Below are 26,585 nucleotides of genomic sequence, written 5' to 3'. Positions count from 1 at the left end.
GGGAAGAATTGCGGCCCAATTTCCTCAATTATAAAATGGGAAAAAATGTAAAATATCTATTTTAGAAGATTCTTCTAAAGATTGAAAGCAATAAAATATGACCATGCTACAGGGAACTATATCCAATCTCTTGCGGTAGAACATGATTGAAAACAGTATGAGAAAAAGAATGTATGACTGTGTCATTACGCTGTACAGCAGAAATTGGCACAACGCTGTAATCAACTATGCTCTGATAAAAATTAAAAAAAATATATGACTGTTAAACATTGTGAATGGCAGATAATTAACACACAACAAGCAACATTTTTCTTCCTCTTCCTCTCCCTTCCTCTTCTTCCCTTTCCTCCTTTTCATCCTTCTCCTCCTACACTCTCTTCCTTCTCTCTCCCTCCTGCTGTCCTTCTCCTCCTGAGGGGTGGAAAGAGCGCGGAACCAGAGCCTTGACGTCGCTCTGTTCTGACATCAGCTGTTACTTATTAACTGAGAGACCTTAAAGAAATGATTTGATCCAGTCGCAAAGGGCCTCAAGGTCCTCACAGGTAAAAGGATACTGATTTTTGCATTGCCTTTTAATAGATACATAGTGATATTAAACTGCTGTGCCTCAAATATCCCTAGCAAAGATTAGCAACAAATTGGAGATTTATCTTTATTAATTTTGCAAGAGCAGAAGTGGATCACAAAAAATAAGTCAATTTATTTAAATTCTGTCTCCTGTAAGACATCTCGAATAAAAAACAATCTCTACTTCCTCCCTCTAGTCTTCCTTAACTTTTAGCTTTGGTCATATTAGTCAAAAAAAAATCTGAGGTTCAAATATCTCCTACCTTAATAGTTTTTTAATTTTTAATTTAGAAATAATTTATAAACTATGTTTGCTAGCTTATTAATAAAAAAATGATTATATAAGTTATGTAAACAACAGAAATGGCAAACAGGTAGAATAGTTATACCAAATAGTATTAGAAATAAAAACATACATGATATACCCCTAAATCCCCATCACAGTTAATTTTGAGTTATTTCTTTTATTAACCTCCCTGACTCTCGGTTTCCTCATCTGTAAAATGAGCCAACCGTTTTCTATCTAAGACCTATTTTATCATCATACTGTCAGAAACCTCTGATTTAAAACCCAGGTTGTGGTTTGTTCCAGAATAGAGCAGTATCTTGCCTAGTTCAATTGCTTAATATAACATATATACTGTGCTTGTGCTTTACCAAAAGTAACCTGAAATTGAATGTGTGCCAATAAAGCACTATAATCATCACATTGTGACATCCCCATAAGAGGAGAAACACACACATCAATCCACACTCATTATGACAAACTTGGAAATGTATTTACATACCTGCCCCAGGGACCTAAAATTAGTCAATAACAGGTATAAAGCACCAATTATCTATGGCATGCAAGGAGTTGTGAAAGTGGCATACAGAAGTTCTATTTGATCTGAGGAAAAATGTAAAAACAAACAGAAACCTCGAAAGTTTTTGTAGCTGTACAGAAAGTAACATAAATGTATGTTAAGTTATACCGAAATAGTTTCAGTACTAATTAAGTGCCCCAAATACACACTTTCTTTCTCTCTCTCTTCCTCAGTCTCTCCCTTTTTCCCTTTCTCCCTTTCTCCTTCTCTCTTCAGTGCCTTGTATGCCTGGAAAATGTCTGCCTTCATCACCTCCCCTTTGCCTCAATAGTTCACATTCAGGAATTCTTCAAGCCAGTCTTGGTTGAGGTCTCTTCTATGTGCTTCCAGATGCCCCTTATTAACTAAAAACTTTTCCTTTGCACATGGCTTTTATCACATTGTATTGTATGTACTCCCTAAGGTGTGATGTCACAGACCTTTCTGTGTTCATCACTATATCTCCAGCACCTTGCACAGCTTCCAGCACATACTATGCCTTTAACAAATATTGTAAAGATGAATAAATTACCATCATCAGAAAGGGTGAATTAAAGGATCTCGGGAATTCCCATTGTGGCTCAGTGGAAATGAAGCTAGTATCCTTAGGGGTGTGGGTTTGATTCCTGGCATCACTCAGTGGGTTAAGGATCCAGCTTTGCCATGAGCTGTGGTGTAGGTAGCAGATGAGGGTTGGATCCCACATTGCTGTGACTGTGGGTAGGCCAGCGGCTATAGCTCCGATTCTACCCCTAGCCTGGGAATCTCCACATGTCGTGGGTGTAGCCCTAAAAAGACAAAAAAAAAAAAAAAAGGATCTCAAAGAAAAGAAGGACACGGGTCATGGGAAGATGATGACAGAAGACATCCAGAGAGGGAAAAATGACAAATTTCAAAAGTGAAAAGAGATGGGAGGGAGAAGTAGGTAGTTTATCTGCCAGAGCAAATAATTAAGAGCTAGCAGGATTAAAAGAGATGAGGACACTTATGAGAATTTTTAAAAAATCAAAATAAAAGAAGTAAATAAAAGAAAAAAGTGCATGCATTTGCTTAAAGCACATATGCATCAAAAACAAATGGCATGAGGAGCATTAGACAGAATAGCTTCACTAAATGGCAAAAAGGAAACGAGTGTTGTAATTATTAAAATTATCAAGATTTTCAGAATCTAGAAAGGAAGTCTTTGAGAGTGAATGTGTCCTCTATATATAATCTGAGACTTTGGTGTAAAAATTACTGAGCATATTTTAAAAACAACTTAGGTGACATAATAGGGAAAAAAAAAAACGTTCCGAGCACATCACCTACTTGTGTTCCCAACAATGCATTTCTAAAGCACTTCAAGGGGAGAGTTGAAAAAGGCGTGTCTTATAAATGCCTTTCTTTATCACTCATTTTGAGGTTTCTACCCAGAAGTACACATGAGGGAGAAACCAATGTTGAAGTTTAAATTTGGTATGGATAGTTTTTGAAGAGATTATTTAGTTCTAATTTTCAAGGGAAGATATGAGTGAAAATTTGAAAAAAAAAAAAAGTTATTCAAAGTGATACAAAAATGATGGGTACAGATAAAATAAACAAGATTTTCTCATACTTAGGAGTACTGGTCCAACATATTTCACCTTCTCTCTTTTGGATCTGGGTATTATCACCCACCCAGTTGCCCTAGACAGAAATGTAGGATTTATCCTTGCTACTATCCTCTCATGTTCCCCAAATAGTCACTAGGTCCTATCAATGCCTTTGAAACCCACCTCCTTAACTTTCCATTTCTTTTAGTGAGGCCATTATCATCTCTTGCCAAGATAGTAACTCCCTAACAATTAATTCTTCCCTTCCTGTAATCCATCCTTTCCACATCTACCATAGTGATCTTCCTAAAACACAGTCATGTTATTTCCATGTTTACATATGTTAACTGTCCCACAGCCCAGTCAATAATGACACTACTTTAGCTCCACAAATTTTCATCTGTCTGATTTCTAACCTCCGTAAACATTTAGTTCATTTAATTCAGAGTTCTCTAACATCACCATGCACATTTAATAGTATAATTCTAAGCAGTTGAATATATGATGTGCACATATTTACTTTTTTTATCCATGTGAATATAAAATAAAAATTGGTCAAGAAAATTAAGTTTTTCTCAGTGCTTTGTATTAGGATTGACAGGTGGGCAAAATATCCTTTAATACTACTATAACTAAATATCCAATTCTCTATATTTTTCCATAAAATTACATACAGAATCTTAAGAGAATTAATATTGATGGAGAACAATGTAAGTGACTATTTCCTTCCATAGTATGAGGCATCCATTAACAAGGAAACAAGATAAGTCATAATTAATGGCAAGGAGTATTGTCATTTTAATGATCTTTGCATTACAGTTTTATTAAACAAAGAAGCCAAGGAACTCTATAAATTATATGCTAACACACAAACAACAGAGTTGCTTAACAATTACTAATGGTATGTAGGTTACTTTACATAATTAAGATAAGCAATGACTCATATGAAAATAACAGACATATGAAAGTGCCAAATTGAAAGCCAAGTGGGAGTGATACTACAAAGTATTTGCATTTGCTGCTGGGCACAACACTATTCCAGATTGTGGAAGGGCTGTGTAACAAAATACTAAATACAAGCTTGTAATCACAGTGTATAATGTTCTATGCACTTTTTTATGAGGATCCCATAAAATCTTGCTTTAAATGCCAGTAAGTTTTCAAGTGATATACTCTTGTTAGCAATCTCAGCCTTGCCAACGAAAAATTGGCATGTGCCATCTGCCCCCACAAGGAGTAAATCACAAGCTGCTAAGACTGCTAACCTTCAACACTCCCTGAAAGGAGTTCAGAGTGGAAATCAGGAATGAGGCATTCTGTGCTCTGGGAAAAACTGGCAGAATAGGTCTTCAGATAGATATTTTCAGGAAAAGATTTTATGAGCCAATTCTCGCATCTCCTCACATGAAGAAAAGCACTAAAATCCTTTATGGTGACAACCACTCCTCATGACTAGCACAACGTTCTGCAAAACGTGTGCTTGGTTGCACGAATCTCCTCCCTTGCCAGAATCCCACACATCTTGACCTTCCCCCTACCTCTCTGGAGCAGTTTCTCAGCGCTATCTAAAATGCTGCCTCCCAGGATATATTCCTTATTTTGCCTCATATAAAACTTAACTCACAGCTCTCACATTGTGCTGCTTCTTTTTTTTCACTCCGCAGCCTCATTCACTTGAGTCTACTGATAGTAAGAATACTAACTGTGAGAGCCATCAAAGTACCATCTGGGAAAGGGAAAATAGTTAAAAAAAGTTCAATTGTATATTTAATACTATTATCATGGAACTATAAAATGAAGGGCGCACACACAACTAATCTACATATAACAATCGATTGTTCAACAAATTCTGGCAAAAATCCCTCAAGAGTAACCCAAAGAAAAGTATTAAAGCAGAAGAATATGCATGCTAATTGCCTGATATAGTGTAAAATGGTGAACTTTTAAATTCAAGAATTTTAGGACATGTTAAAAATCTACAATAAAGCTAGAAAAAAAAATATGTCCACAGCTAAAACCCCAGAAAACTAAGGTTTAATAGAAGCACCAAGGTGAAAGAATGATTTATCTCTGTCATCTTAAAAAAAAATGCAATGAAAATGCTTAAATGGTGTCGTTAGCTTGGAGTTCCTCAAAACAGTCTGAAATAACCAATTGGGAAAACAAATATTTCATCTTCATGACAAAGAATGATCTAAAACAACCTCTAATAATATTAAAAAGTAAAGCACATTCATGCTGAGAGGTAAAATATCTTTCAGTCTTCAGCCTCTTCACTGTAGCCACAAAAGAAGGAAAAAAGGCAGCAATTAATGCCAACTGTGTGCAAGAAATCAGCAAATACTAATTAAATGAAAACAACACTTAACAGCTGTTCAGGGGGGTAACAGCTTTCTCCTAAAAGGTGAAACTGAGGTAAAGAGTGAGATTTCTCAGTCTTTAGAAACATTCCATTCCTCTCACTTAACATCTGAAAATATTAATAATAGATGGATGTCCAAAATAAACCCAGTAACTATAATAATCACTTATTAAAATTAACACCAAGTGCCTTGATTTCAATTCATGAAATATCAAGGAAAGTAGTAGTCAAAAATCACAAAGTAATTACGAAGGATCAAAGAAAAAGTAGTTCATTTTGATACACTGTTTTATTTTTCTTTTTTTATCTCTTCTTCCTTTTTTTTTTTTTTTTAAATAAAGTCAAAGTGGCATAACAAGATTTCCTAGAAAAATGATTCCAGGAGAACTACTTTTGTTCAACATCATAATGGGCCACTACTTTCTACAGAGAATGTTTTCTTTCTAAAGCTCCTCTCCTACTTCCCCGCTGACTACCTGCCAGCTAGCATTGTTACCAAAAAGGAGATGAAGGATTAAAGTTTCCAACCTTCCCCAAAGCAGCTAGTACTTAAAATAGACCTTCTCTAAAGTGAATGGCTACTGTCTTTCCTATGGTGACTAGATTTATAAAATGAGGGGGGAAATGTCAGAGAACAAATGAGGAGAGATAAACATAGATTCTGTGGACAGTTTTTTTTTTTTTTTTTTTTTTTTTTCCTCAGAATAATAGACTGGGAAGTAATCTATAAAGGGAAAAAAAAAAAAATAGGATGATGCTGGAAAATGTGGTATCTCATCACCTTGGGCAATGAAGGACCCACAGCATGCGAGCAATTTCAAGAATGAATAAACACAAAAATAGAGATAGACACAGCATAGCTAACATTAGCTTTAAATACTTATTTCATCATATCCCTAACACCTCTTCTAAAACTTTTAGTCTTCCTTTACCCTAACGTATCATTTAATTTTTATTTCCTTAGTATTTTTAAAAACATGCAGGGCAAACATGGCCTTGTCTTTCAACTCTCAAGGCACACAACTAGAGCATTTCTTAGTGGCTGTTTTTAGACCTGCCAGATTTATAAGCATTTAATAAACACTGAATGATTGGTTAATTGAAAACAGAACACAATCAGAGTTCCCCTTGTGGCTCAGCAGAAAACAAACCTGACTAGTATCCATGAGGATGCAGGTTTGATTCCTGGCCTTGGTCAGTGGGTTAAGGATCCAGAGTTGCTCTGGTGTTGCTGTGGTTGTGGTATAGGCTGGCAGCTGTAGCTCCAATGATTCAACCCCTAGCCTGGGAATTTCCATATTCCATGGGTGCAACCCGAAAAAAATAAAATAAAATAAAACACAGTCCTATTTCATCTTTCTCCAAAAACCATTTTAAAAGAGAACTAGTAAAGTGTATATAAAGGAGATGATTACTAGTATGCCTGCTTCCCTCTGAAGGGGCTGGAATAAGCCACTTCAAAATGTGCCACTTTGGCTTCAGGACTATTTTAAGTTGAAGGCAAGAAGCTGTCTGCCTTCCCCACTTCTGTTTAAAAGAAGGACATAAAGGTCCGTTTGTAATGGAGTCTTCCTCTCCCTTACCAGGAAGAGACCTACTCTAGAAACACCACTCAGCACCTCTGATCTGTATGAAAATCTGCTAAATAACTATTATTTTACAGTGTAATCCCTTCCCTCATCTTCCTATAACAGACCTCCTTCCCCTGGAAATTTCAAATCCCTCCTTCTGGAGTTTCAACTGTGGCTCAGCAGATTAAGGACCTGAGGTCTCCATTAAGATGCAGGTTCATTCCCTGGCTTCGCTCAGATGCCACTAGGATCCTGTGTTGCTGTGGCTGTGGTATAAGCCGGCAACTGCAGCTCTGATTCTACCCCTAGCCTGGGAACCTCCATATGCTGCAAGTGCAGCCCTAAAAAGGAAAATAATAATAATAATAAGGAAAAAAAATCTCTTTTCCTTTGTCTAGTCCAAGATGATATATAAGCCTCAATTCTGCCTCCTGGAATTCCATTGCTTTGTGAGTACCCTGTACAAATGTATGTACTTATGTATGTAATTAAATCTTTTCCTCCCTCTTTTTATTTTGTCAGTTAAATTTGCAGGGCCCTCAGCCACTGAACGTAGGAGAGTAAAGAAAAAAAAATGTTTTTTCTTTCTCCCCTGCAACTCCTTTATATTACCAGATTTCCTGTTTGAGAGAGCTATTAATTTATTCAGTTTTCCTAAAATCTAAGAAATTCATTATTTACTTCAGATTCATGACAAATCAAAACTTACAATGTTTTCAAATTCACAATGGTTTGAAGAAATTGAGATTAAATCACCCCTATTAGCACCTAATGAGATAGACGTTAAATAGTGAAAACAAAGATAAGCAAAATACATCAAGAAAGTTGCAAGGCAATTTAAATTATTGAAGTTAAAGAAAACATTCTACTTCCTAATTTAAGGGTTATTTTATGATATCACAAATTCTGGACTTACCTGTCCTCAGACAATTTTGTTTGTCTGGAAAATTGTGTTTTTTTTTTTTTTTTTAAAAGTATCTAAGGGAGTTCCCATTGTGGTACAGTGGAAATGAATCAGACTAGTATCCATGAGGATTCGGGTTTGATCCCTGGCCTCACTCAGTGGGTCAGGAATCCGGCGTTGCCTTGAGCTGTGGTGTAGGTTGCAGGTGCACCTCTCAGATCCTGCGTTGCCATGGCTGTGCAGTAGGCTGACAATTGAAGCTCAGATTCCATTAGATCCCTATCCTGGGAACTTCCATATGCTAGAGGTGTGGCCCTAGGAGAAAAAAAAAAAAAAAGTAATTGAATGATTTCAGTTGAGTTATTGACTTTCCATTGAGTTTAATTCTCTCTGCCAGTCCTATTTATTTTATGTTACTTATCTCTCCACTGAAACAATTGCCCACAAAACCACTGGTTTTTGCGGGGGATCTTTGTTTTTTCTTTAGTTGTAACCATTGGCTTTTTAATAACCAAGTATTTTCTTGGGAAATGGGAAAATATCTTCCTATTTTCAGTATCCAAATATTATAATGTAAATATATAAAACCATGTAAATGTGATAGTTCACCCTTATCACCAAATTGGCATATTAGACCTGCTTTATGTGAATTTTGAATTGTTGATGCACTAAAGATGATTTCATTAAGTGGTCAACCTCAATGGTAAACTGAGAAAACTTAAGATATAAAGATTTAGCAATGTAAGGAAATTTTTAATGTTTACCATATTCTTTTTCACTGTTGATAGCAATAAAAACAGGTATAATCTTGTTGCTCTCTCTCTCTCTGTCTTTTTTCCCACAGCACATGGAGTTCCCAGGCTAGGGGTCTAATCAGAGCTACAGCCGCTGGCCTACGCCAGAGACACAGCAATGCGGAAGCAGGATCCGAATCGCATCTATGACCTACACCACAGCTCATGGCAATGCTGGATTCTTAACCCACTGAGCAAGTCCAGGGATCGAACCTAAACCTCACGGTTCCTAGTCGGATTCATCAACCACTGCGCCACTACGGGAACTCCTCTTGTTGCTCTATTGAAGTAAAACTTACATGCAATGAAATGCACCCCATTTTAAATGCATTGTTAGGTGAGGTTTTTTTTAGATGAGTTTTGATACAAGCATTGAAAGATATCAGAATATACCACACCAAAATATTTTTCTTTAACATATGGATTATTTTTTTTTTTTTTTTTAGCTAAAGAACATTGACAATCGGCAGACACAGGAAAAGCTCTAAAAACAGGGCACAAATTTTCCTTTTGTGAAGAAAATTTACACTTATAAAGAAATTTTCCATTTGCAAAAATGTCTCCCTCTTTCAGGAAGAGGAGGATTCTTGGCAACTCTCATTAATCGAGAAGGCAGGAATTTAAATCTGAACAACATCATGAGTCAACCCTTGTTTTAACATCCTTTTCCTTGCCATCTTCCCATAACCTTCTTCCCCACCCAGAAGCCAAAACCTCTTTTCTTTTGGGTAGCCTAAGGTGATATACAAACCCAAGTTCTTAACCACCTCTTTGAGTTACTCTTCACTGGATTTTTCCAAGTATATAGATGCAATGTACATGTTAATACATTTTTGTTTTTCTCCTGTTAACCTGTCTTTTGCCAGTCTTAAGTTTAGGGCCCCAGAAAGAAAACTTAATATGTATAAAGGAAAAATACTTTTTCCTTCCCAACAAAATTCACCTTTGCAACTACCACAACATGTTAAGACACAGAACATTTCCATCATCTAAAGAAATTCTTTCATATGCTTTTATAATTATCCCTCCCCTTCCCCGCCTCTGGTCCTAATCAATGGGTATTAAATTTTGTCGAATGTGTTTTCCTTGTCTACTGAGATGACTGGATGGCTTTTATCATTTATTCTGTAAATATATAAATTAAATTGACTTTCAAACGTTAAATCAAACTTACACTTGTGGAATAAATCCTACTTGTCAGGAACTATTATCCTTTCTAATACAAGATACAAGTTTATATTTTGCTAAGGATACTTGTGCCTACGCTTTTAGTTTTCTTTCCTAGTAAACCATTTTATTTGCTTACTTTAGTACTAGTGTAACTAGGCAGGACCCTAAGGGGATCTTCCTGGAGAGACACCTCCCCCATATCCTCTGCTTTAACTTCTCTCTGAAGTACCTAGATAGTATCTGATCCACATTTTCCTGAGTTGTTTACAGATGCTAAAACCCCTACCCAAGGGAACACATTAACTATTTGATGACCATGAGCATAGGGCCTCCAGACCTACTGGAGCCTGAGGACTGATAATGTTAACCTCTGTGATACCATCCTGTTACCTTACCTCACCATCAACCAATCACAGAACAGTTGATCACATACCCTGGGACTCTCCTCCCTTACCTGGCCTTTAAAAATGACTTCCTGAAACCCACAGGAGAGTTTGGGTGTTTTGAGCACTAGCTGCCCAGAACTCCTTGCTTGGCATTGTGCAATAAATGTTGCACTTCCCTTCTCCACAACCCATGGTCAGTAGATTGGCTTTTCTGTCAGTGGGCAAGGAGACCTAAGTTTGGTTCAGTAACATTAGGGAAATAATGGCCTAATAATATCGGTGGGCACGTTTTCCCTCTTCCTTTACTTTTTGAAAAAAATTTGGTTAGGACTGGTATTATTTCTTTCTTAATTGTTTGATAAAATTTTCTAGTGAAGCCACTGGGGCCTGGAATTTCATTTGTGGAAAGGTTTTAAACTATAAATTCATTTTCCTTAATTGTAATAGGGCTATTAAGATTTTCTTTTTCTTCTTGATTCATTGTTGATAGTATGTGTCCTTCAAAGAATTTGTCCATTTTATCTAATTATTGAATGAATGGACATAACGTTGTTTATAATGTTCATCTTTTTAATGTCTATAGGATCTGCAGGGCTATCTCTCATTCATTTCTGATGGTAGTAATTTATACCTTCCTTTTTGTGTGGATCAGACTAGCTAGAGCTTTATCAATATTTTGAAAAAATTAGCCATTTTTACAATGGTTTTCACTATTGTTTGACAGTTTTCTATTCTGTTGAATTCTATTCATATCTATATTATTTATTCCTTGTAGTTACTTTGGATTTAATTTTCTCTTCTTTTAGCTTATTAAGTTGAAAGTCTACAACATTGATTTTAGCTGCTTTTTTTCTAATAAAGCATGAAAGCCATAAATTTCTTTCCAATCTCTGATTTGCCCACACCCCACAAATTATAACAGTTGTGTGTTCTACATAAATTAGTTTAAGATATTTTCTAATTTATAATTCATTTTTTGACCTAGGGTTATTTAGAGGTATACAAGTTCCAAAAACTTGGAGATTTTCAAGATATCTATTACCAAGTTCTGTTTAATTACAATGATATCAAAGAATACACTCTATTAATTTCACTTTTAAAAATTTATCGAGACCTGTTTTAGGGTCCTGCACAAGGCCTGTCTTGGTGAATGTTCTATGTGAATTGAAAAGGAATATGTAATTTAATTCTTAACTGTAGTAGTGTTCTAAATATTTTTTTCTATTTATGGGTATCAATTACTTGAGAGAGGTGCTGTTATCTTCAAAAATAATTGTGGACTATAATTCTTCTTAGTTCTACAATTTTTACATTACATATTTTGAAGCTTTATTGTTAGGTTAAAATATGTTTAGGATTTTTATGTCTTCTGGTAAGATGGCCCTTTTTATCCTTTGTAAAATTTCTTGTTCTAAAGTTTACATTATCTGATATCGATATAGTGTTTTCAAGTATGTCTTTTTTTTCATTTTGTACTTAATATGTATGTCTTTAAAGTGAGTATCTCTCAAATAGTATGCCATGGGACTGCTTTTTATTTTTCAATCCAGATTAATAGTCTCTTTCTGATCACAGTAATTAGACTACATAAATGTTATTATCAACTACATAAATGTAATTATCAATTATGTAGTAAATTACATTTACTACATAAATGTAATTATAACTGGATTTTCCTATTTGTTTTCAATTTTGTACATTTGTCCTTTTTCTTCTTCTTTTTCCAGCCTTTCAATTATATTAATTATTGAAATGCATCTGCACTATTTCCTCATTAGCCATTTTTTTCTGTCTCTAAATTTCTTGAGTTTACTCTCTTCTCTTGTACAACTTTCTTATTGATTGAGGTTTTACAGTATTCAACTTCAATTATCACAAGCTACCTTCAAATAATATAAAATTTCACATATAAGAAATCAGCATACGACTATTTCCTTCTCCTATCCTTCTATCCTTTCTGATAATGATACAGTTATTGCTACCTATGTTAAAAGCCCACAAAACAGTTATTATTTTTGCTTTAAATAGTAAGTTATTTTTTATTTATATTAAAAGTAAGAAAAAGGTTTTGTATTTATCTACATAGTTACCATTTTTTGCTTTGTCTCTTTATGTAGATCCAAATTTCATTTTCCTACTTCCTGAAAAGTGCCCTTGAACATTATCTGAAATTCCTGTATGCTGATGATGGGTTCTCGGTTTTGTCTAAGAAAGTTTTCCTTAGTTTTCATTCTTAAAAGACATTTTTCTTATACATTGAACTTCTAGGATGATTTTTTTTTAAATTTAACTTTTAAAATTTTTGTTTGCACCTTGTCATCTGGCTTAGATATTTTTGACAAGAAGTCCATTTTTTTTTCTTATACTCTCTCTATATGTAATGTCTTTTGTGTCTTGCTGTTTTTCTCTTTGTCATTTATTCTTTTGTTTTATATGAGTTTTATGTGACTTGATATGATTTTCTTTGTGTTTACCATACTTGGAGTTTGTTTAGTTTATTGAGTTTGTCAGTTTATATTAGTTACCAAATTCTAAAAAAAAAATTCTGCCATTAATTGCTGACTTCAAATATTTGTCTCTCCTTCCTTCATTCTTCTTTCCTTGGGTACTCTAATATACATATGTTATAAATAAGCATATATTTTAGTTTTAGATACAGAGGTATAGATACAGTTATTCAGCAGGTCTCTGAAGCTCTGTTAACTTTTTTCACCCCTTTTTCTTTTGTAGTTAGGTTTAAATAGTTTCTCTTGCTATAACTTTCAGTTGACTAATGGTTTCTTCTGCAGGGTCTATTCTACTATAAATCCTATACAGTGAAATATTCATTCATAATATTTTATTTTTCATTTTTAGAAGTTCTATTTGGAATTTCTGACATTTTTATATCTTCCATTTTTCCTCAGTAGGTTCATGTTTGTCTTTATATCATTGTACCTATTTATAGTAGAAACTTTAAAGTTACCTTCTAATTTAAATAGTCTGAGTCATTTTCTATTAATTTCATTTAGATTATGAGTATCAATTATCTGCTTCTTTGCATGTCTAGTAATTTTTGATTGGATGTGGAGCATTTTGACTCTGTGACTTGTATGTTGTTGAATGATGAATTTTGTTGTACTCTTTTAAAGATGTTGGAATTTGTCTGGATGGGATGTTAGGTTATTTGTGGACCAGCCTGATCATTTAAAAATGTTTTGTATATTTTAGGGTGGCACCAGAGAAACCTTTACTCTAGAACTAGTTTAGCCACACCACTAATGTCTGTAACACTTTTGAAGCTCAGCTGGATGCCCTGTGCAGCTACAGGTCTCTCCATTCTTGGTGGGAACATGAGTGATTCCTGGTCTTATGTGAACTCTGGAAATCATTCAGTTTAGAAGTCTCTGATAGCTGTACTTTGCAAAGAGCTGTTCTCTGTGCAACATCATGGAATTTCACCCTTTTTCTTGATTGGTATTGAGTTAAAGACTTCAAAGTACTCATTTGCAGATGTCAAGCCCTTTATTTAGGTCTCTCATCTCCAATATTGTCTCAACATTAAATTGTGGCTCTTTTTTTCCCAAAGTTTAATATATATCTCTTCAATTCAGGATATATTTGGTCTCTTCTTCCTTTCATCATATTCTGGAAATTTCTCCTGGGTAAAAACCCAAGATAACTGTAAGGCTCGCCCTATTTGATTCCTTTTTCTCAGGGATCATATTTCTGAGCTCCCTATTGTCCAATATCTAGAAACAATTGTTTTAGATATTTTGTTCAGTTGACTAGTTTTATGGCAGAAGGCAAGTCAAATAGAATTTCCTTCATAGGCAGAGCAGAAATGGTACCACCTTTCTGAAGGGCAATTTGGCAAAATATATGTAAAATACTAAAAAAAACCCTTAACCATTTGAAATTTTACTCCTATGAAATTTTCTGAAAAAATAATTGGAAAAATTGAAAATGGGTTAATATAATATTTATCAGTGTTGTTTACAAAATAAAAAATAAGCATTTAAATGCTAACAATAGGATATTTTTAAATAAAATAAATTATAAAATAGTAGAGTGGAATAATCTGTAACTTAATGTAGAACTATTCACTGATTTACAAATGTTTAACACATTGTTATGGTATATTTTTGTCAAGATATATAATATATGCTAAAAATAATACAATAATTATTGCTAATTATAGAATGATTGGTTACTTTCTAATTTCTTCCTTGCAGCCTTCTTGATTTTTGATATTTTAAAATAAATTACATATTACTTTTATAATCAAGAGAAAGCATTTATTTATTATTTCAAGAAAAAATTAACCCTTATTTATGATTCTTGACTATACTTTACATTAAACTAGAAATACAAAAGACATGATATCCTAAACTGTGTTTTCAAAAAAATGCCAAAGATATCCATACAATTTATCTATAATTTATGTGTCTGATATTTCTATATGGAAAGTGAACTTGTTACATTAGCAAATAGCTAATATAAAGAAACAAATTTATATGGGTACAAATAGATATTTAATAAGAAGTTGATGAATTTAGCTTATAAAGAAAGAAATTTTTGTAAACTTTAACAAGAATTCCTTAAAGAGACCTAGGAAGAAAAACTGTGGTGTAATTTAAAAGTTATAAAACTTGGATGTTCTGTTGGGCAGGAAGATGGCTGTAAATGTCACTCAGCAGATATTTCACAGCTTGTTTCTTATAAACACATATTTTCACAAAGAATAATGCAAGTGTCTTAGCCACCATGTTGATTTAGGGGATTTTAGTTAGAAAAGGGAAACAGCAGGAAAATATTGTTTGAGTTGAGGGAGGAAGCAGATGAGAAGCCACCTAAGGAAAAAATGTCACTCTCCAGGGACCTAGCAAAATTGGAATATGAGATTCACATTCCTGTTCTTTAGAAAACAAAAAGTATCTTATAATCATTAACAATATACAACCATTAACAAAACCATAAAGAGAAAAAAAAAAGGATTTAAATAACAAATGATTCCATTCTCAGAAATATCCAGTATTAACTTTTTCTTTTCTTTTCTTTTTTCCTTTTTAGGGCCAGATCTGAGACATATGGAAGTTCCCAGGCTAGGGACGAATTGGAGTTGTAGTTGCTGGCCTATACCACAGCAACAGAAATGCCAGATCTGAGCTGTCTGTGACCTACACCTGAGCTCATGGCAACACAGATCCTTAACCCATGAGTGAGGCCATGGATCAAATCCTCATTAGTCAAGTTTGTTACCATTGAGCCACAACAGGGACTCCCCAGCATTAATTTTTAAATGTATTTGCTAGAGAAAGGGAAGGGAGGGAGAGTTGTATGCACAGGTATATTGCTATAGATATGATAGAGATATATATGTATAGAGATAGATATACATAGGCACAGATATAGGCAGGAATAGAGATATAAATTCCAATAATGTACAAAACATTTTGAAACATATTTTGCTATTAAAATTAAAAGTAGATATCATTCTATTGACATCTTTTTGATGGACTTTGGAGTTAGAAAAATGTGGATTTAGGTCCCAGCCACCACTTAACTCCCCATATGATCTTGAGCAAATTATTCCACTTCTCTATGCTTCAGTATTTTCTTCATTAAAATGGAGAAAACACTTGAACCTCCAGGTAGGGCTGAGGTGATAGTTCCATATGATAATGCAAGGCCTTGATCAGAATAGGCTCTCAAGCACCTTCAACTGTGATAATGATTGTTGTTTTTGCTTTGTTGTTATTATAAGACTTAGAAACTACTGTAATACAGTTTTTGGAAGATTTTCCCAAGATAAAATGACCCTGTTTTATCTATTCTCTAAATCTATAGGGGTGAAACATTTTGTTCTACGTAAAATAGTTTATTCCATTGGTTGATTTGACCAGTATGTACATGAAGCTACTGCAAGAAGATCAGAGGTTTTGCCCCCTGAAATTTTGACTTGGGACTGAAAGAGAATTAGGGTTAAGCTTGTACTATGTAGAATCAGGCACTATGTGTTAAGTTACATTCAGCCATGAGACCAGGAACCACAGAACAGCTATTCACAGAAGGGAGAATAATGAAGCTGATTTGTCAGAAGAAATAGAGATAAGAGATTAAAAAGAGAAATCAGTTTGGATTATTCATGGCGTTTTGTAGTGTCAGTCTTTCCAAAAATCTAGCCTTTGGATTCTATGATATGGTGATTTAAACTTATGTATCAGATTATATGGACTTTTCTTGCCTCAACAAATGTGAGAAGAACAGTTCTTTGACCCTTCACAAGTTAAATTCATAAAGAAATAGTTTTATGAGCCTGTTCTGTTAACTATCAGACCTCTTAGCCTGAACAGTGATAGTAGTATTAATTAGAGAGAGTGTAAGAGAATGTTTGGTGAAGGAATTGATAAACAGCTTTCTTTGTAGCGAGCATTGCTGTGCTGTGAGACTAATCCATTGTTTGGGGGAAAGATTTGGGAGAATGGTAACTTTGAGTCATAACTTTGTGGAGGTCTTCAGCAGGACCACGTGGAAAGTTTTAGAATGTAAAATGCATTTGCTACCACAAGAAAGTAAAAATGGAAGGATCCTGGCTCATGGCTTATAAACCTAATAATATATGAAAAATTCCAATCTAGAAGGCCAAATATGGTAGGCAATATAATAGCCCCCAAAAGACAACCAAGTCTTAATTCTTTGAATTTGTGTACTTATTATGTTACATGACAAAAGGAAATTAAAATGGTACATACACTTAAAGTTACTAATCAGGTAACCTTGAGATGGAGAGATTACCCTGAATGATCCTGATGGGCCCAATCTAATGATAAAGTCTTTAAAAGTAGAAGAGGAATAGACAGAAAGAAGGGTCAGGGAGATGTGACATGAAAAAGACTTCATCCGCTTGCTGTTTGTTTTTAAGATGGAAGAAGGGACCCAAGCCAATGAATGCAAGTGGCCTCTAAAAGATGGAAAAGACAGATTCTTCCTTAGGCATCCAGAAAGGAACACAGTGTAGATACCTCAACTTAACCCAGTGAAATCCATGTTGGACTTCTGCTCTATAGAAATGTAAGATAATGCAGAAAAAGAAAGACAAATACCATATGATATCACTTATATTTGGAATCTAATATATGTCACGATGAGACTTTCCACACAAATGAAACTCATGGACTTGGAGAACAGACTTGTGCTTGCCAAGGGTGAGGGAGAGTGGGATGGACTGGGAGTCTGGGGTTAATATATGCTAACTATTACATTTGGAGTGGAAAAGCAATGAGATCCTGCTGTATAGCACAGGGTACTATTATCTAATTACCTGTGATGGAGCATGATGAAGGATAATGTGAGAAAAAGAATGCATATATGTAAATGTGTGTGACTGGGTCACTTTGCTATACAGTATAAATTGATAGAATACTATAAAACAAGTATAATGGAAAAAATAAAAATTATTAAAAAAAAGAAATATAAGACAATGAATTTGTTTTAAGCCATCATGTTCTTGTTAATTTGTTATATTGACAATAGAAAACTAATACACCAGTATATTCTAATTATTAAATTGAAATTAAGTTTGTGATTTAAAGTCTATAGGACACTTTTATCCTGTGGGAGTGAAAAGAAAAGCCATGACATCTGCCAGGATTTTCATTCAAGAAAGGAAAAGACCAAATCCATAAAATTTAAAGGGGCAATGAAGAACAACAGTCAATTTAGGCTGTCAACATACCATGAACAATTCTTGTTCAACCTGGTAGTTATAATAAATGTGCTTTCATGAATTTATTAATTTATTTAGGCTAAAGTTAGCTCGAATTTAGTTTTGTTATTTATACCTAAACAGTTTTAATGACTAGAACAATTAAGGATAATTATCTCAACAATAGATACAAATGGCCTTAGGCAGGGCTGTTGAACACCATGTCTTAGAGTGGTAACAATAACTAGGGCTTCTATTTTCTTTTTTTTAAACAAAAGTAAATCATAAAGCATGCTATAAAAAGTACCTTATCTCATCCTTAACAAAACTGTCAAAAAAGTCAACACCATTTTATACACTAAGAAACTGAGGTCCAAGAAAGTTAAGTAACTTTGCCAAGATTGTACATGATAGAAATGACATTTAAATCCCAGTTTTTCTGACATCAAACCTCTATTATATTATTCATTCCCTCAGTAAACATTTATTGATTAATAACTACGTACCAGACACTGTGATGTCTAGCTTCCTGACATACATTAAGGCCTCATTTTATACCAAGTAAGTTACATAAGATTCATCTAAATCTCATTTTATTGTTCTAACTGTTCTAATAATTATTATGTCCATTTTACAGTTGACACCCAAAAAGGTTAGGAAGCTTTCCTGAGATCTTGCAAGGGACAGATTGGAATTAAAACCAAGCACAGCCTGGTTTCTTAGTGACACAGCCATTTATCTCTACTGCTCCCTGTCCTATGTGCTGAATATCCAGATATTCTCAGAAAGGTTATATTCTAGTTGGAGAGACAGATGAGAACAAAGAGAATAGATGTGTGTACATGTATAACCAAATCAGTTTGTTGTACAGGTGAAATTAATACAACCTTGTAAATCAAATATGCTTCAATAACACTTTAAGAAAATGGAAAAAAGCAAACAAATACCAATTATAATAGAGTTATGTAAGGAAAAGGCAGGATGTGATGTGAAAGAATAACAAGATGCCAAAAGATGTTTAGGGAACTAACATTTAAAACAGAGAGAGATGTGAGCGGCTAGCCACAGGAGTGTGTGATAGGTAGGGAGGAGGGCATACCAGGCTCAGGAGAGAAAGCCTAGAGGTAGAAAAGAACTGGTCCTTCCTTTGATCTGAAGGAAAGCCAAGTGTGGCTAAAGCAAAGGTTTAGTAAAACAGGATTAAACAATGGGAACTCCAGCACTAAATGGATTTAATATTGGTTTTATAGTTCTTTATTACTTGAAATAAAATTTCCCCACAAAAAATTAATAAGAATTATTAATCAAAAAATCTTATTTTCAATGAATTATGCATATCTCATAAAAGAAATTATTTCAACTGCCTTCCATTTATCTATATTGGAGGAACAGTATTGTCATTTGATCCCATAAGCAACAAAAGCACAGCTATTACTGAAAGGATACCTATTGCTGCTATAGAACCAAAGCCCTCTATTGCATAAATAACAAACAGGTGGTTCACAAAGTCAATTCACTCTTAATTTACTGATTATCCAGTTAGTTTTAGCTCATGGTAAATAAACTAAATTAACGTTATCACATTCATTGTTGGTTCGAAGTTAATTATGTTGATGCATGATATATAAGTTGTTGCAAATATCTACAGGTAGATATACATATATAATTAAATATACTCCTTTATTTAAGTATATGTGGACATAATAAAATCAGAATGTTGCTCAGAAATTTGTGGAAGGGAATGAGTTATCAATAATATTCCTCTCTTTTTAAAGATACACACTTAAAATGTCTTCACACAAATTCATTAAAAATAAAATCAAAGAAAAATTCCCTATACTTACTAATATTAATAAATTAAAATATTGAATTCCCTACATAGAAACTAACTTTTCCAGTTATAAGTTTAATGTAATAAATATTAAAAATAAATGACATATCACTAAATAAAATTATATGCAATTACAATCACAAAAAAGAAATAGTTTATGAAACTCAGTCTAATAAATTGATTAAATTAGTGCATGATTACGTCCTTCTATCTCTGATCCCCAAGACTAACAGGAAGTGTAAAACATGTAAAGCGAATCTATCTGGCTTATAGAAGATGCTAAGAACTGATAAATTTTTAAAAATTAAATAACTTCAAGTTTATTCTACAGAAATCACTCACATTTGTACTGGCTTACTTGAAGTTTAAAAATTAATTTTAAAAATCCCAAAAGGCAGCTTCAAAAGTGATCTTGCAAAAAGAATGACGAGCTACAGAGAAAATCTTATAAATCTTCTTTTCTTGTGACAAAGAGGAATAGAGGCATGTGAGAATGGGATGGGGCTCATATTTACTACATGGGCATACTCTTTGTTAAGGATAATGCTAAAGTATTATTTCACTTTTCCAAGGTGATATGTATAAAATCTGTTCACCAATATATTCCTAGGTATTAAATATTTCTGGAAGAATCTATGTTTTAAAATATTGGAATAATATATATTGCTGTAAATTCAGATTCAATAGTATTTTGCAAATTTGTCCTCTAGGAATACTGCAGTCTGATACTCCAACAAGGAATAGAAAGCATCTGCTTAACAAGAATTGGAGTCGGCAAAAATCCTTCAAATGGAACATTTTAATCAGGGTCTCTCAATAAGAAAAACTATAAGGATTTTTTTAAGGAAAAGAAAGAGTCATATTTTCTCTGTTTTTACAAAAATAAATAAAAAATATAAAACATAAAAAAGAAAACCAAGAATGTAGGGAGGAAGAGCAAACCTAGTTGTAAATATAGATCCACTTTGATACAGTTAAATTCTTCCAAAAGTATGCATTTATAAAAATATAAAATACTTTAATCTTTTACATCCTCTTAACAGCTTTAGCAGGCCTTACTTTTATAAAGTATACTCATTTATTATAATCAAGAGAAAAGATAGGAATACATGAATTCTGTGTGAGTTTTTTCACTTTCTTTTTTATCCTATTATTTGGAAGAAATTCTGTCTTTCCACTGTAAATAGATCAAGAAGGAAAATATTAAATGCTTTTGGTAGAGAGACAGGGACTAAAATTGAATTGCTAGTGGGAAGCAAAACAAAATAAGAGTCCATGTTGTACACTGTTCATTCTTCAACCATGCAGGCCATCAGTTCTTCCCCTAGATCCTCAATGATACTGTGTGTCCACAGTGATACTCATGTTTGAGCATCTGAGAACAACGCACACCATCCACATCTCCCTGCTTTTACACCTACATTTCCCCGTCCTGAAGAAGCACCTATACCTGCCACAAAGAAATATATCCAGGGATACCTGATACATCACAAATCATCCAAGACCAGCTCAGCCCAGAGGTCACTGCTCTGTGCCATGTTCCTCTGGCAAACTCCCTCACCCCTGACTCCATTGCCTTTCTGGGGCTACGCGTTCCTCTGGTGGTGACGCATTTCATTTGTGGGCAGAGGTTAGAAATGGCTGTGCGAGAGCCAGAGTAGCCCTGGCAAACTTTATATTTGGCCCAGAAGGTGTTGTTTTCATTTTAACTAGCCCAATATTTTCATATGATTGCAATTTACCATAAAATTCCAGATTCCCAGCTTTGCTGGAAAAGAATAAAAGATCTGCCACATTTTCACATGGCAGAAATCCTCTGAAGCAGAGTAGTTCCCATGCCATACACAGGAGCTGTCAGGTTCACTACCCTCCCTCTTGTCTCCTTTGGGTCTATCAGCGCTGAAGTAGTATTACATTTGCTACGTGTGTCTGTGCCTGCGTATGCCCATTTTTATCACAGAGAACTGTTCCTCTGTACCTAGCCCACTCACTTTACTTATCTTTGTCATCCTAGCCTGTACAATATTTGACTTTGGTACCCCCAGGCTGTGGGAGCATGAACATCACAAAAAATTTAAATATGTACATCATTTATTACTACCATTATCTTTATCATTGCAAGAATTTGAGCCAGGACTTCTTCATTGCCTCACTTCAAACTCATTTGCAATGCAACTAAAAATACCTATTTATCCCCTCCCCAGCTGTTCCCCTTCTGTTTAATGTGTTAAACATGTAATGACCAAAATCGAGGCTGTCAGAAGGTAAAGCTATTGATAATTCTCAAGCTGGTTAATTAATCCATATATAAAGAAATTAGTTTAAACAAGCTCCCATGTTCTTACCTTCCTTCCAGATAATTGGCTCCCTGCCCAGAACTGAACACAGAAGGCCCAGAGAAGCACCAGAAGTTCTACCATAAGCTTCTGGAATCAGCTGACAACCACAGGGTCCTCCAGGAAGTCAGAATTCTGTATAATTGCCTGAAACTCCTCCAGGCCTAACAAGCGTTGATTTCACTGACTAGTGCTTCATTTGCTCAATCTGTCTGATAGCTCACCAGGGAAAAAAGAGGCTTTTCCTCACTTGTAAAATGAGAAATGTTACATTTAAAAAAATGTAATCAAACTTTCTCCAGTCTCTGTGAAAGGTACAGATGAAAGTGTGTATTTCTGTTTAAACACTAATAAAAAGAATAGAAAACACTACCTGATCATCTACTATAGGCCCAGGACTGAGGTAGGTGACATGCAGATTTTTCATTATATTGCTCACCCTTGAGCTAGGTATTGTCATTCATATTTTTATAGATGAGGGAGCTGACTCTTCAAGGGAAGGTAAAACATATCACTTAATAGAATAGGGTCAGTAATTTGAAAGTCTGGGATGCAAACCCATGAAAGTTTGATGTCAAGCAAGTACTGATTTTCCAAGCTATTCCCTGCTTTCTCCCAAGCATTAGCATCTACTCATTCCTAGTCTCCTTAACAGATGGGGCCTCGGTTAATGGGCAGTTGATGATAAATCTGGAAAACATAATCATATGAAAACACCTGAGGACATTTACCTGGGGAAAAGAAAAGACCTAACTGCCATTTCTGATTTGAAGGATGAATCAGATGTTTGGAGGCTTAAAGTTAACACAATTTGTGAAAGAGTCACTGTCTATGAAAATTAATACAAAATTATGAATACAAAATTAGTTATTAAACTGAATACTTCCAATGAAAAAAAGTTCAAATTTTAAAAATGTGAATAAGATACATTTATTAAACAATCCATAAGAATGATGTAATTCTGTTTTTTATTAACTAACTGCATGGCAGACTTTTATAGTACTCTTTTCCTTATAATTGTTGCTGTGTATCCTTGATTGCCTCTTTAATCACTTTAGGGTAATGATTTTGTAATTTTTTTACTGAGAGAATAGAGTGATAATTAGGTTTCTTGGCATAGTTGATTGAAATTTTTTTTTTGATAATGATATTTTAGAAAGGTTTCTGTCAGTTTCATAAGTCATTATTAAAAATACATATAGGGAGTTCCCATTGTGGCTCAGTGGTTAACGAATCTGACTAGGAACCATGAGGTTGCGGGTTTGATCCCTGGCCTTGCTCAGTGGGTTAAGGATCCGGCGTTGCCGTGAGCTGTGGGGTAGGTTGCAGACACGGCTTGGATCCTGCGTTGCTATGGCTCTGGCATAGGCTGGCGGCTACAGCTCCAATTTGACCCCTAGCCTGGGAACCTCCATATGCCATGGGAGCAGCCCAAGAAATGGCAAAAAGACCAAAAAAAAAAAAAATATATATATATATATATATATATATATATGTTTAGGTTTGTAGAAAATGAGGGAAAAACCCTGTCAAGTTTCTTTCATGCATAAGCTGTCACTGATGTCCTCAGTGTTTATAGCACTGCCACAATTTTATACACTATAATCACAAGAATTCTGATGAATTATATTTTGTGCATTTCCCATAGAAAACAAAAGATTATACATGGCGTTTATAATTGTCTATGCTCCACTATAGAGAATATTCCTGAAAACAGAAAATGTAGCTAGAGAAGCTTCCACAAAATAATTGTACACACCCGATGATTAGACAAAGTTTGATCAACTTGCTTCTGACTCCATACATTCAAATATCCACTACCCAGAGACTTCTGGTATGAGACAGCATAGGATGTATTCACATTATGGTATGGCCTGAGGCCACACATATTTGTGTTCTAGCAGAGTGAGCAGTAGCAATTTTCTAGAAACCATTCCAATGTGTTGGAATGGATAGCAATCACTTAAATGTACATGAAGATTACTGCAAGCCAGATAAACATAGCTCCCTAAACCCAAACTAACTTCATTCCTTGTAAATGGATCCCAAACTGCCCCAGCCCCTCTTGCACCACCTAACATGACAGAAAATATAGTGGAGAAGTTGGAATGGAAAAAGAGAGTTGTCCTAATTGATTGTCATTATTTTTGCTAAACGAAAATGCATAGGGCCTTCAGAACTATTCCTGGGGTCCCTCTTGGGGTTTTGGAAGTGGTTCATGCACACGCGGGGCTCCGGACTTAAGCCTTACTCATCTCCCAATAAATCCGCCTCTGCTTTTGGGTTACTTTGTAGCTGAGGGACACCTTTGTTTTGTGCTTCCCTGAAGAGCATGGAACTACATAGCTTGGGACAAAAATTATAGGGAAGAGGTTTCTGGTTCAGTTTAAAAAGAAATTACTAACAAAGAGAGGTATCCAACAATATAGGGGGCTTCATCAAAAAGCTGTGAACTCCTGTTATAGGAAATAGTTGAACAGAAAGCTCTATAATACCTGGAAGGAGTACGTTCTGAAGGACAAGGCAGGCCTGGAACACAGGCAAGGTTCTCAGCGCTCAGTCACTGTGATACTTAAGTTTTGACACATGAGCTCCTTTTTGCTTATTGTTTATAAGAATTTTGGTTGGAAAAAAAAAAAGAAAGAAAGAAAGAAAGCCAGGAGCAAGAATGACTATCTAATAGAATAAAGAAATATAGTTATTCAAAGAAACTCAAAATCTTATGTTGAATTGCACTATTTCTTCTAAATTCAGTGTTCCCCCCACCCCCGCTTTTTTTAAGAAACAAGAGAAAAATAGAAAAAGACTTTTTACAAAATAAAATTTTAAAAGAAAAGCAGGTGGGCATGGGGCCGCTTTGTTTGGAACAATGGAGTGGAATGCAAAGAGCCTGCTTTCCCCTTCCCATCACTCTGTGGTGACCCTCTTGGATTGCAACAGAACTTAGAATTTAGGGTTTCATAGGAGTCAATGTTCTTAACCCACAGACCAAGGGCCTCCTCATGAATCTCCATGTGAATTTCTGCATCTGAAACATGTTTTTGTTTTGTGGTTTTTTGGTTTTTTAGTTTTTTTTTTTGTTTGTTTGTTTAGTTGGGTTTTTTTTTTTTTGGCCACATCCACAGCATATGGAATTTCCCGGGCTAGGGGCTGAATCTAAGCCAAAGCTGCAACCCACACCACAGCTGTGGCAGCATTGGATCTTTAACCCACTGCACTGGGCTGGGTATTAAACCCAAGCCTTGGCAGCCACTTGAGCCACTGCAGAGACAACTGCTGGACCCATAACCTGCTCTACCACAGCAGGAACTCCTGAAATATCTTTGTAGTCACCTTCAAGCAAAGAGACTTTTGTGAAAAATCTCACTATGGTTTCTTTTTTTAATTTTTTCTATTATATTGGAGTATAGTTGATTTACAATGTTGTATTAGTTTCAGGTGTCACTAGGGTTTCTTAAACTGGGCATGCAGTTTCCAGGTGTGACAGGTACGGAAGGAAATAACAGGATTCACAAGGTAAAGGTGACACATCTTCCTGGTACATCTGATTTACTTGATATTAAGTATATGCACTGCTATTTTTATATTTGAATAATTACAACAACAAATACAGTGTAGTATTTACTGAATGTTTTAAGATAAAATACATAATTTCAAAGAAAATTCCAGTGGGCCATAGGCAATGGCTCTTAGGACACCAGGGTCTGCACAGAGGTATGTGTTTCATTCATGTCTGCTATAAGGAGCATTTCAGGGAGAAGTCCTGCCTTAAACTAATAGGTTCCGAATGGGGCATGGAAGCTGGAGATATAGCTCCTAATCTCTGCTCCAGGAGTGTCTGACTATTTTAAAGTCAGAGGAAATGGCACCTGTCTCCTGTACTTGGCTGCAAAGATAAAAATCAATCCGAGTGATTTTTATGAAACAACTTCAGAGTTCTTGGCATTTCAGAGGACACTATGGGGTAAGGATGTATAACATGGTGCACAGTCTGTGTCCTTTAAGAGCCTGAAACCTGGTACTGACAACAGAGACCAATCAATGACTAATCCGAAATGGTTATCAGATGAAGGAAGCCCAGGGAGTTTCATTCTGAAGAGCAAAATGCAAAATGCAATCATGAACTTTCTGGGGAATAAAGTTACTGTAGAAATATATGAAACTGTTTTATTACTGATAGTGAGCATGAAGCTATCTGCAATCTGGAGAAAACAAGCTTCCTGATAAAACTATTTTGCAAAGATAAACATGCATGAGAGCTAGAAAATAATTCTAAAATGCTAATTGACAATGGAGGTAAACCGGGGGGGGGGGGGTTAAAAGAAGCTAAAAGTTATGCTTGTAAAATTAAAATCCTAAATGCATTACTCTAAGGAAGGTGATAAAACATTTCTAATACTCTTTTGGAAAATATTTGTTTTTAACTTTATTACTATGTACTCATATCAATTTTTACTTTCAAGAGCTTTTGATAAGAATCACATTATCATATTTTCATATAAGGTGTTTGCAGGAATATTTTGCTGAGTACCCTATAACAAAATAACCAACTAAGTAATTC

General features: G+C 34.8%; 1 protein-coding gene across 45 annotated transcripts in view; it reads right to left on the bottom strand.

The window, feature by feature from the left end:
• Nucleotides 1–26,585, bottom strand: part of NAALADL2 (N-acetylated alpha-linked acidic dipeptidase like 2) — a 1,339,033-nt gene that overhangs the window by 954,317 nt on the left and 358,131 nt on the right. The window lies entirely within an intron of this gene.

The sequence above is a fragment of the Sus scrofa genome, chromosome 13, assembly GCF_054392235.1.
Source record: "Sus scrofa isolate SSC_HxYL_T2T_F1_AM1 chromosome 13, Sscrofa_HxYL_maternal_Yorkshire_Landrace_v2.0, whole genome shotgun sequence".
NCBI classification, from domain to species: Eukaryota; Metazoa; Chordata; class Mammalia; order Artiodactyla; family Suidae; genus Sus; species Sus scrofa.
This window is presented reverse-complemented; position numbering and strand designations above follow the sequence as displayed.